We start from the raw sequence: 14005 nt of genomic DNA, 5'->3' as shown, positions 1-14005 counted from the left end.
TTGGCATAGAATCAATGATCAAAGACATTAAGAAACTTCTTCTGAGTTAAAAGTATACGGTCGAGGGGGGTGTGGAGCAAGATGGCCGAATAGGAATAGCTCCAGTCTCCAACACCCAGCGCGAGTGACACAGAAGACCGGTGATTTCTGCATTTTCAACTGAGGTACTGGGGTCATCTCACTGGGGAGTGCCAGACAATCGGTGCTGGTCAGCTGCTGCAGCCGGACCAGCGAGAGCTGAAGCAGGGCGAGGCATCGCCTCACCTGGGAAGCTCAAGGGGGAAGGGAATCCCTTTTCCTATCCAGGGAAACTGAGACACACAACACCTGGAAAATCGGGTAACTCCCACCCCAATACTGCGCTTTAAGCAAACTGGCACACCAGGAGAATATATCTCACACCTGGCCGGGAGGGTCCCACACCCACGGAGCCACCCTCATTGCTAACACAGCAGTCTGCGGCGATCTAACCCCAAGGCAGCAGCGAGGCTGGGGGAGGGGCGCCTGCCACTGCTGAGGCTTAAGTAGGTAAACAAAGCTGCTGGGAAGCTCGAACTGGGTGGAGCTCACAGCAGCTCAAGGAAACCTGCCTGTCTCTGTAGACTCCACCTCTGGGGACAGGGCACAGCTAAAAAACAACAGGGGAAGCAGCAGAGGCCTATGCAGACGCGAACGACTGTCTGACAGCTTTGAAGAGAGCAGTGGATCTCCCCACACGGAGGTTGAGATCTGAGAAGGGACAGACTGCCTGCTCAAGTGGATCCCTGACCCCTGAGTAGCCTAACTGGGAGACATCCTCCACTAGGGGCAGTCTGACACCCCACACCTCACAGGGTGGAGTACACCCCTGAGAGGAAGCTTCCAAAGTAAGAATCAGACAGGTACACTCGCTGTTCATCAATATTCTATCTTCGGCAACCTCTGCTGCTGATACCCAGGCAAACGGTCTGGAGTGGACCTCAAGCAATCTCCAACAGACCTATAGCTGAGGGTCCTGACTGTCAGAAGGAAAACTATCAAGCAGGAAGGACACCTATACCAAAACCCCATCAGTACGTCACCATCATCAAAGACCAGAGACAGATAAAACGACAAAGATGGGGAAAAAGCAGGGCAGAAAAGCTGGAAATTCAAAAAATAAGAGCGCATCTCCCCCTGCAAAGGAGCGCAGCCCATCGCCAGCAACGGATCAAAGCTGGTCAGAGAATGACTTTGACGAGATGAGAGAAGAAGGCTTCAGTCCATCAAACTTCTCAGAGCTAAAGGAGGAATTACGTACCCAGCGCAAAGAAACTAAAAATCTTGAAAAAAGAGTGGAAGAATTGACAGCTAGACTAATTAATGCAGAGAAGGTCATAGACGAAATGACAGAGATGAAAACCATGACACGAGAAATACGTGACAAATGCACAAGCTTCAGTAACCGACTCGATCAACTGGAAGAAAGAGTATCAGTGATTGAGGATCAAATGAATGAAATGAAGCGAGAAGAGAAACCAAAAGAAAAAAGAAGAAAAAGAAATGAACAAAGCCTGCAAGAAGTATGGGATTATGTAAAAAGACCAAATCTACGTCTGATTGGGGTGCCTGAAAGTGAGTGGGAAAATGGAACCAAGTTGGAAAACACTCTTCAGGATATCATCCAGGAGAACTTCCCCAACCTAGTAGGGCAGGCCAACATTCAAATTCAGGAAATACAGAGAATACCATAAAGATACTCCTCGAGAAGAGCAACTCCAAGACACATAATTGCCAGATTCACCAAAGTTGAAATGAAGGAAAAAATCTTAAGGGCAGCCAGAGAGAAAGGTCGGGTTACCCACAAAGGGAAGCCCATCAGACTAACAGCAGATCTCTCGGCAGAAACTCTACAAGCCAGAAGAGAGTGGGGGCCAATATTCAACGTTCTTAAAGAAAATAATTTTAAACCCAGAATTTCATATCCAGCCAAACTAAGTTTCATAAGTGAAGGAGAAATAAAATCCTTTGCAGATAAGCAAATGCTTAGAGATTTTATCACCACCAGGCCTGCCTTACAAGAGACCCTGAAGGAAGCCCTAAACATGGAAAGGAACAACCGGTACCAGCCATCGCAAAAACATGCCAAAATGTAAAGACCATTGAGGCTAGGAAGAAACTGCATCAACTAACGAGCAAAATAACCAGTTAATATCATAATGGCAGGATCAAGTTCACACATAACAATATTAACCTGAAATGTAAATGTACTTAATGCTCCAATTAAAAGACACAGACTGGCAAACTGGATAAAGAGTCAAGACCCATCAGTCTGCTGCATTCAGGAGACCCATCTCACATGCAGAGACATACATAGGTTCAAAATAAAGGGATGGAGGAAGATCTACCAAGCAAATGAAGAACAAAAAAAAGCAGGGGTTGCAATACTAGTCTCTGATAAAACAGACTTTAAACCATCAAAGATCAAAAGAGACAAAGAAGGCCATTACACAATGGTAAAGGGATCAGTTCAACAGGAAGAGCTAACTCTCCTAAATATATATGCACCCAATACAGGAGCACCCAGATTCATAAAGCAAGTCCTTAGAGACTTACAAAGAGACTTAGACTCTCATACAATAATAATGGGAGATTTCAACACTCCACTCTCAATATTAGACAGATCAACAAGACAGAAAGTTAACAAGGATATCCAGGAATTGAACTCATCTCTGCAGCAAGCGGACCTAATAGACATCTATACAACTCTCCACCCCAAATCAACAGAATATACATTCTTCTCAGCACCACATCGCACTTATTCCAAAATTGACCACATAATTGGAAGTAAAGCACTCCTTAGCAAATGTAAAAGAACAGAAATTATAACAAACTGTCTCTCAGACCACAGTGCAATCAAACTAGAACTCAGGACTAAGAAACTCAATCAAAAATGCTCAACTACATGGAAACTGAACAACCTGCTCCTGAATGACTACTGGGTACATAACAAAATGAAGGCAGAAATAAAGATGTTCTTTGAAACCAATGAGAACAAAGATACAACATACCAGAATCTCTGGGATACATTTAAAGCAGTGTGTAGAGGGAAATTTATAGCACTAAATGCCCACAAGAGAAAGCTGGAAAGATCTAAAATTGACACTCTAACATCACAATTAAAAGAACTAGAGAGGCAAGAGCAAACACATTCGAATGCTAGCAGAAAGCAAGAAATAACGAAAGAGCAGAACTGAAGGAGATAGAGACACAAAAAACCCTCCAAAAAATCAATGAATCCAGGAGTTGGTTTTTTGAAAAGATCAACAAAATTGACAGACCGCTAGCAAGACTAATAAAGAAGAAAAGAAAGGAATCAAATAGACGCAATAAAAAATGATAAAGGGGATATCACCACCGACCCCACAGAAATACAAACTACCATCAGAGAATACTATAAACACCTCTACGCAAATCAACTAGAAAATCTAGAAGAAATGGATAATTTCCTGGACACTTACACTCTCCCAAGACTAAACCAGGAAGAAGTGGAATCCCTGAATAGACCAATAGCAGGCTCTGAAATTGAGGCAACAATCACTAGCTTACCCAGCAAAAAATGTCCAGGACCAGATGGATTCACAGCTGAATTCTACCAGAGGTACAAGGAGGAGCTGGTACCATTCCTTCTGAAACTATTCAAATCAATAGAAAAAGAGGGAATCCTCCCTAACTCATTTTATGAGGCCAACATCATCCTGATACCAAAGCCTGGCAGAGACACAACAAAAAAAGAGAATTTTAGACCAATATCCCTGATGAACATCGATGCAAAAATCCTCAATAAAATACTGGCAAACCGGATTCAGCAGCACATCAAAAAGCTTATCCATCATGATAAAGTGGGCTTCATCCCTGGGATGCAAGGCTGGTTCAACATTTGCAAATCAATAAACGTAATCCAGCATATAAACAGAACCAAAGACAAGGACCACATGATTATCTCAATAGATGCAGAAAAGGCTTTTGACAAAATTCAACAGCCCTTCATGCTAAAAACTCTCAATAAATTCGGTACTGATGGAACGTACCTCAAAATAATAAGAGCTACTTATGACAAACCCACAGCCAATATCATACTGAATGGGCAAAAACTGGAAAAATTCCCTTTGAAAACTGGCACAAGACAGGGATGCCCTCTTCACCACTCCTATTCAACATAGTGTTGGAAGTTTTGGCTAGGGCAATCAGGCAAGAGAAAGAAATCAAGGGTATTCAGTTAGGAAAAGAAGAAGTCAAATTGTCCCTGTTTGCAGACTACATGATTGTATATTTAGAAAACCCCATTGTCTCAGCCCAGAATCTCCTTAAGCTGATAAGTAACTTCAGCAACGTCTCAGGATACAAAATTAATGTGCAAAAATCACAAGCATTCTTATACACCAGTAACAGACAAACAGAGAGCCAAATCATGAATGAACTTCCATTCACAATTGCTTCAAAGAGAATAAAATACCTGGGAATCCAACTTACAAGGGATGTAAAGGACCTCTTCAAGGAGAACTACAAACCACTACTCAGTGAAATAAAAGAGGACACAAACAAATGGAAGAACATACCATGCTCATGGATAGGAAGAATCAATATCGTGAAAATGGCCATACTGCCCAAGGTTATTTATAGATTCAATGCCATCCCCATCAAGCTACCAATGAGTTTCTTCACAGAATTGGAAAAAACTGCTTTAAAGTTCATATGGAACCAAAAAAGACCCCGCATTGCCAAGACAATCCTAAGTCAAAAGGACAAAGCTGGATGCATCACACTACCTGACTTCAAAGTATACTACAAGGCTACAGTAACCAAAACAGCATGGTATTGGTACCAAAACAGAGCTATAGACCAATGGAACAGAACAGAGTCCTCAGAAATAATACCACACATCTACAGCCATCTGATCTTTGACAAACCTGTGAGAAACAAGAAATGGGGGAAGGATTCCCTATTTAATAAATGGTGCTGGGAAAATTGGCTAGCCATAAGTAGAAAGCTGAAATGGGATCCTTTCCTTACTCCTTATACGAAAATTAATTCAAGATGGATTAGACACTTAAGTGTTCAACCTAATACCATAAAAACCCTAGAAGAAAACCTAGGTAGTACCATTCAGGACATAGGCATGGGCAAGGACTTCATGTCTAAAACACCAAAAGCAATGGCAGCAAAAGCCAAAATTGACAAAGGGGATCTAATTAAACTAAAGAGCTCTGCACAGCAAAGGAAACTACCATCAGAGTGAACAGACAACCTACAGAATGGGAGAAAATTTTTGCAATCTACTCATCTGACAAAGGGATTAATATACAGAATCTACAAAGTACTCAAACAAATATACAAGAAAAAAACAAACAACCCCATCAAAAAGTGGGCAAAGGATATGAACAGACATTTCTCAAAAGAAGACATCCATACAGCCAACAGACACATGAAAAAATGCTCATCATCACTGGCTGTCAGAGAAATGCAAATCAAAACCACAATGAGATACAATCTCACACCAGTTAGAATGGCAATCATTAAAAAATCAGGAAACAACAGGTGTTGGAGAGGATGTGGAGAAATAGGAACACTTTTACACTGTTGGTGGGATTGTAAACTAGTTCAACCATTATGGAAAACAGTATGGCGATTCCTCAAGGATCTAGAACTAGATGTACCATATGACCCAGCCATCCCACTACTGGGTATATACCCAAAGGATTATAAATTATTCTACTACAAAGACACATGCACACGTATGTTTATTGCGGCACTATTCACAATAGCAAAGACTTGGAATCAACCCAAATGTCCATCTGTGACAGACTGGATTAAGAAAATGTGGCACATATACACCATGGAATACTATGCAGCCATAAGAAAGGATGAGTTTGCGTCCTTTGTAGGGACATGGGTGCAGCTGGAAACCATCATTCTTAGCAAACTATCACAAGAAGAGAAAACCAAACACCGCATGTTCTCACTCATAGGTGGGAACTGAACAATGAGATCACTTGGACTCGGGAAGGGGAACATCACACACTGGGGCCTATCATGGGGAGGGGGAAGGGGGGAGGGATTACATTGGGGAGTTATACATGATATCAATGATGAATTGATGGGTGCTGACGAGTTGATGGGTGCAGCACACCAACATGGCACAAGTATAAATATGTAACAAACCTGCACGTTATGCACATGTACCCTAGAACTTGAAGTATAATAAAAATAAATAAATAAATAAATAAATAAATAAATAAATAAATAAAGTATACGGTCACTAAATTTTAGGCAAAACCAGTATTAAAGCAACCTTAGAAACATCTTAAAATAAGCAATTAAAAGCATGCAGAAAGAAAAATTCTGGTTATCTGTAAAACCAAAAAGGGGGGGTGGATACAGACCTCTGCAACAGTAACCCAGAAGGCAATGGAACAGCACCTTCAGAATTTTGAGATTTGGAAAGTTTATTATCACCAAACAGTTTTATAACAAAAGTGTCTTTCATATGTGCAGGAAACAAATATTTTTGATAAGCAAGAAAACAGTGTAGCATACATGTGCCTTAAAGAGTTTGTGAATGTGGAAATCATGGTATAAAAAGACTAGTAATAAGCACTGAAATCAATTAAACATGCAGTTGTCTGAATAGTTTCCACAACTTCAAAAAATTAAAGAAAATTTATAAATGCTGAGTGTAAAATATACAAATGCCGAGTCTGGGTAGGAGAGTAAAGTCAGGACACCCAGTTCATATAAGCAAAGAATAATTGTTTTAGTATAAGGGTGGGTGTCCCAAATATTGCATGGGACTTACACTAAAATTTCATACATTTGAAATTCAAATTTAACTGGTCATTTCTGTTTTTATTTGCTACATCCAGCAACCAGAGAGAGAGCATAAGTGCCACATTTCTGATCTTAAATAGCAGGGACTCATAATAATATTTTCTTTTTGACTGACAATATAAGAAAGGTCTTTTTTTTTTCAAACCTAAAATTACGACTTAAAAAAGTTCATATAGCTTTCAAAATGGGAGAAGATAAAAGCACAAATTATTCAGTCTCTATAGCAATGACTACCAAAACAATCCCCAAGAAGATGGCCTAAAATATTAAAATAAATGGATCAAGATGATTAAAGCTGAATGTATCAAAATATATTCAATGCTTCATTTTAAAATGTTGAAAACACTGGGTTAAAAATTTCTAATTATGTGCTATAACAGATGAAAATGCAATATTGCTTAAATGTGAGACCAGGTGAAGGTTTATTAGACAAACATAAAGGAGTACCTACAGTATGTTTTTAAAGGTTAAAAATGCACTAAGTTAAACTCATTAAGTTGGGTAAAAATATAAAATCATTAGTTTTCTAAACTCTTGTATAATTCAGAAAATATAATGGTCAAAAAAATCTGGTTTTTAATAATTTAAAGAGGAACAAATAAAAATGCAGCATGAAAATAATAAGGGGAAATATAAAAGAGGACTTGACTAGAGAAGTCTTAATTTTCCTTAAGGGAATGTTCCTAATTTATATATTTATTTCAGATCTCATGAAAATTCCAATGAATTTGAGATAATGATGTTCCAGTCTTTTAAGGAAAATAGACATTGGAGAAGAGCAAAGATAACTATAAGAAAGATTAATGATATTGCCCTAACATATAATAAATTGTATATTGGTATATGAAGTTGTAATAATGGAGAATTGTATATTTGAAAAAAAAGGATTCTAAGTCACTAAATAGTTTAGAAATATACCAGTGTGTGGATTATATATGTATATTTTAACATATAGTGCATATGCTTATAGAGTTTACACAAGATAAAGATCTGTGAATAGGAGGATTATTCAGTAAATAGTGCTGAGATCATTATTTAACACTTTAATAAGACTTTCATTTCATGATCTATATCAGAATAAAACATCGATTGAATACAAGTTTTTAAGCTGTATTGCATGGACCTCCATGTGGTTTCATGAAGACTAGTATCTTCAAAAGCAAAAGAACTGCAAGTTTAGCACATTTTATCTCTTCATATGCAAAAGTAACTTAAGATTTTATTTTTATAAAGGAGGTTCTACTATAAAATATTTAAAATTCTCTAGAGTGGATTTTTAAACACTCAGAAAAAATACATAATTTGACCACATAGAAATTTTTAAACTGTGGGTGAAAAACATGTAAGTCAGAAAAAAATAGGAGAAATATTTGCCATGATTATGACAGTATGAACTCTTTTTAATTAAATGGACACCTATTTTAAAATGTTGACAACATAAACGGATTAAAGCAATGAAGTATCACTTTTATTAATAAAAATGACAATAGCAATTTTCAGCAAGAGTATGGAGTGATGTATACTTATGTTGAGGGTAAATTGATAACGACTTTTTGGAAAAACAATTTGGCCAATCCTGAGCCTTAAAATTGCTGTTACTCTTTGCTACAGTAATTCTATAGGAATATGTTCTATGGAAGTAGAGTTTCATACTGTTAGGGGGCTTGTAAAGAACAGAGATCCACTCAAGTGATCTCATGTAAAGAACAGGGTGATACAACATCACATGGTGGAATCTCATATGCACATACACAGATCCCAGGATGTTATCTCACTAAAAGAAGTGAAGGAACAAGTGAGCCATGGAGCTCTCCACGGAAAAAGAATTCCTTATAGAGGGTTGAGCAAGTGCAAAGGGTCTGAGGCTAGGAATGGACCTGGAATGTACTGCAGCACTGTAAGGGAGGAGAAAAATAGGGAATGAAGTTAAAGGTAATAGGGGCCCTTGTAAGTAATTGTAAAGGCATTGTCTTTTATTCTAAGTGATGTAAAAAGTCACTGGAGGGTTTTAAGTGATATAATCTAACAAATTTAAACAGGCTCATTCTGAATGCTGTAAGAATTGACAAAGTAAAGGCTAGAGCCAAAGCAGGGATTCCAATTAGGAGATATTGCAGTTACCCCTAAAAGAGATAAAGTGTCAACATAGTGTTAACAGTGGAGGTGACAGAAATAATCAAATTTTGGATATATTTTGACCATGATGAATATATCAGAAATTAATTTTAAAACTGGACTTTTTAAGTAGTATTTTAATAGGTAAAAAGGAGGCCAAAATCCTTTACTACTTTACAGACAGGAAGAATTGCTTGTAAAATCTTACAGTTGAACACAGTGTTTTAGGGACAGTGAAATCAGTCTGTCTAGATTAATGTTTTAAGATTAAAACATTAACCTCAAATATCAATGTTGAGGTTTAAGCTACTCTTAAGGGACTAGAGAGTTTTGTTTTTCATCTGGATAATATAAAGTTCAAGTTGTGCCATGGGAATAGTCATGCCCAACTTTGGGGAGTCAGGGTAGGCTTTCCAGAGAGAGGTTCTCATCTTAGTCCAGAATAAATTGCAATAACCTGAGGGGGTGGACAAGGAGGAGTTAAAAGTGTTTCAAGCAAAGTGAGAAAAATGCAGTTTTAGGAATAAATACAGTCTAGTGGTTAAGAGTAAGGCTTCTTGAGCTGAGATCAGTTTTCGGGAAGACAAGGTATATTTCTACCTAATGTCAACAAACATAATATTTGACTCAGTGTGAACGGGGAGGAATACAGACTCTCATCGGCAATTCTGGTGAGAAAAGTATCAGAGTCAGGAAGATCCTGTCAGAAATTCCTATCAAATTGAATGATTAAATCCTAATATCTATTGAATATTAATATGGGGTATGCAGAGGCTGAAAAACTATGATCCAGTCAAAAAGGCAATGCTATGGTATGTTTCTGTTTCTGTCTAATCAGGCCCTAAAATTTGGAATACAGACCACAATCACTGCACCCATAAGATATCCTTCGTTGAACTTTAAAATTAATTGTCAGATGAATTAGAACTCTAACATTCTTTAAAATAGTTTCCTGGTGAACAGTGACAGCACAGTGGCTGAAGGATTCAAAAGGCTCACTGGGGTTTCACCCAGAATCTGTCCTTTACTGATGGGTATGGGATTGGGATAATCTTTTGACCTCTGTGAGCTTAAACAGCCTCAGCTATAAAATACAATGTTGAAATAAAATGAGTCTTAAGGCTACTGCCCAATTTATCTTTTCTCTAAAATAGTGCCTATTCACATAATAAAGTGTTAATTTTCACAGCACACTGATTCTCAGAAGTCTTAAAAGTTTAATGTCATTAAAATTTCACAACTGCTTTGAGAAAGGTGCGACAAGGCACATTCTACAGTCAAGAGAAATTGTGGCATAGAAAAGTTCATGATTCACCAGAGGGTGAGGTTCCTACGAGTTTCTTATCACAACATTTTTGTCAGTGGATCAATACATAATTTGGCTTTAGTAATTAATATGTGATATTAGTATTTATTAATAAACATTAATATATCACAATATATAACATATAAAATATATATAACATTTATTATATTGATTTGTTAATATTGAACTCACAAGACAACAGCACTATAATGCCTGAAGGTAGCTTCTCTTTCACATGTATTTTTTTCTAAGGTACATCACAGCCCTCTTGTACTTAAGAACATTAAACAGCACCTTAGCACTATACTTGGGACCATTTTAAAAAGCAAAAATCAACAAAAAGCACAAAAATCCTAAAACAGCACTAAATGTATTGTGAAAAGTATGCTTTTTATGATAGGAGAGCTAAAACAAGAAGATACATCATTGCTTTGTTCAACCTCAGCTGGTCACATGCACCTTGGGAAACTTGAAATTTGCTCTGCTCTGCACCTGTGTACAAATGACTGGGGAAAGCACTACAAGTATTGAATTTGGTTATAAATAAATTGTAGTGAACAGGTGAATTTACAAATATGAAATCCATTAGTAATGAGGTTAAACTATATAAAATCTAGGCAAGCCAATCAAACATAAAAGCATAAGAAGAACAAAAAATAGGATAAGGAAGAAAATGTAATCACAGAACACTGCTTGTCTCCATTTGGACAATATGGCATAGTCATAAAAATGTTATCACTGAAAATAAACAAAAAATTGATATAAACTATATTAGTAGGATCAGGGAAGGGGAAGTGAGAGGGAGTATGAAAACACCAAATTTCCATCTCCCATAATAGAAAAAAATCAGAAGGGAGTACCTAAAATTGTCAATCTTACTACATAAGCATAGTGCAGTATTTAGAAATAGGTAGGTAGATACAAAAAGAATCAGCTCAAAGTGATTCCTCTGAGGATCAGAGGCTAAAATGAAGTAGGAAATACTGTTGCCAGAAAAAGAGATCCCAATCCAGACCTTAAGAGAGAACTCTTGGGTCTAAGCAGGAAGGAATTCAAGGTGAATTGCAGAGTACAGTGATAAGAGAATTTGTTGAAAGCTACGCAGATACAGAGTAGGGTGTCCTCAGAAAGGAAATGGAGGAATGTGCCTTCTTTGTTTTAAACTCTTCTTGTATAGGGGTCTTATCTACGTAAAAGCTATTATGTCTATGTGGGGGTAGGCTGACAGCATGACAAAATTTAGTACTTTGTTGTTTTTAAAAAGTTTTCTTTGGCATTTTAGTGCATAAGTACATTAAAGCATGACTATATCTTAAAAGCATACATTGTTATGTGATATTAGGACATCTGGACATTCTGCCATCATAGGAGTTTATTCTTGCAAGCATTAACTGCTTCCTTAGCCAAAAACATGTTATGACTATGCATTGTGACTGGCAAGGAATGTGCCTTGCTAGTTTTGAGATGGAGTTGATTTAAAAATAGTATTACCATAGCTCTCCTGTGCTCCTGTTTACTTAACAATAATGTGACTAGTCAGAACCTTAATCTGGGTCAGATGTCCCAGAATGAAAGCATACATAGTTGGATGACTAGTTCAGACCTCAGAGCTGGTACATGTTATTAGAAATGTGTTCATTGTAGAAGCTGAAAGAAAAGTCCCAATGGTTGATTCTATGGGCCCCTTGGTGAGGAACAGCTTTCTCACAGCATGTGACATAATTCTGTGGCACAGCAAAATCTGTCAGTCCTGTCCTCGAAATCTAATATAGCTGAGTATTTTTCCCTCTAAGGACAATTTACACATTTTATTTATACTTTACTGTTAGTGTAAAAAGGTTGATTTAAGACAAAGTTGATATCCTGTCATATTACTTATAGCATGTTTATCCTATTGATAGTTGCGGAAGCATCACAGATTCTTTGACCATTATTAGCAGTCTTGGCTCTTGAAATACAACTTTGACAATATATTAATTATGCCACTTTGCTAACACTGATGTTTTGATTATCTATTGCCATTTTACATAACAGCAACCATTTTATTTGCTCACAATTGTGAAGGCTAGGCTGAGCTGAGCTACTTGGTTCTGCTGGTCTTGCCAGTGTGCATTCATGTGATTGCATTAAGGAACAAGCTGGGCTGTGCTTTTTCTCTCTCCGTGTAGTTTCAGGACTTCTCCCTCTTCACATAATTTCTACATGGCATTTCCAGCAGAATTCCTGGATTCTGCCTGGGTTTCTCAGGGATCCTAGAGCTCAAGAGCAGAAACTTCTAGTCCTTCATGAAATTTAGGTCCAAACTATCACTTCTGCCATATTCTATTAGAGAAAAAGAGTCACAGGACCACCCTAGATTCACAGGAAGGGGACTACACAATGTTATGAACACCAAGAGGCGGTTCATGGGGAGATGCCAGTAGAGCCAGTGGCATGCTGACAAATTGACAGGTAACTAGTTGTAGTAATAATAAGCTTGCTCTGGCTAACCAGTCAATCTAAGAGACTATATTGGAAATTAAAAGTGGTATTAAAATATTAGCACATGAGGAGTTACAATTAATCCTACCGAAAGTCAGGGGCAAAGTAGAATTTGAACACAAAATCATGAAAATATGAACCATGCAATGAAAATACGAGAATTCTAGAAGTGTAGAAGTCATAAAGATTCTAAAGCATTGTTTAGTTTACTTACAAAAGTTGAACTGAGATGAGATACTGACAGCACAGAGGGAAAAGGAAGGCTGAGCCTGAGCTCTTAAGGAGGAAGTAAAAAAGCAGTTGTGAGTGTGTAGGGGTGACTTGGAGCTTGGTGGCCGTAAGTGCAGGAGGCCTGAGGGGCTCTAGGGTAGGGCCCTCGTCCACTGCAGCAGGAGGGGGAGCACTGGAGTACCAGCCCCAAGGGTGTGTGCTTCCCTAGCCCCAACCCTGCCATGGGCAGTGTCCTAGAGGAGCCAGAGGCAGGGAGGGTGTCCAGACCTTGGGCCTGTACACTGGCTGATGCTGTACATCCTGGAGGGACGCAGGGAGGCTGGGGGAAAGTGGAACCGCAGATAACAAGGACCCATCCATTTCGACCATGAAGAAATGCAGGCAAAGAAACAGTAAACTGTTGTCCAGAACTCTACTATGATTATTATAAGGTTTGCGACCTGAGACTCTATGCCCTTTCCCACAGGCCAGGCAGCTTGTCCAGGATTAAAGTCAGGGCGTTGATGAAAACACTCTTCTCACATGGTGAGAGGCTGGAAAGCTTTGAAAAGGAGTGTATAATTTTGGTATGGATATCAAGTGTGATGCTATCCTGATTTCTTGCCTATGCCTACATATTTTGCCAATTTCCATAATGCCTTCTCCAGTCACTGGCTTGTGATTCTTTTTCATAAACAAGCTCTTATAATTGTTGCTTGATTCTCATTTTTCCTGGTCTGCTGAATTTTTGCAGGTGTGTCACACTAATTTAAATAATTTTGGTTTTATAATGTGAATATATACCTGGTAGGAACAAATATATTCTCATCACCTTTCTTTTTCAAAGTCCACTGTGTGTGTGTGTGTGTGTGTGTGTGTGTGTGTGTGTTGGGGATCTGCAATTGACAAATTAGAATTAGGTAATATCCACCTAATAGCTGTTCATATATAAAGACAACAGAAAGACATTCTTAAAAATTTTTGAAAGATAGTATTCCATTGTATACTGAACATTAATTTTCCTTTAAAAAACAGATAATACATTAA

This window comes from Rhinopithecus roxellana, chromosome 15 (genome assembly GCF_007565055.1).
Source record: "Rhinopithecus roxellana isolate Shanxi Qingling chromosome 15, ASM756505v1, whole genome shotgun sequence".
Lineage (NCBI taxonomy): Eukaryota > Metazoa > Chordata > Mammalia > Primates > Cercopithecidae > Rhinopithecus > Rhinopithecus roxellana.
This window is presented reverse-complemented; position numbering follows the sequence as displayed.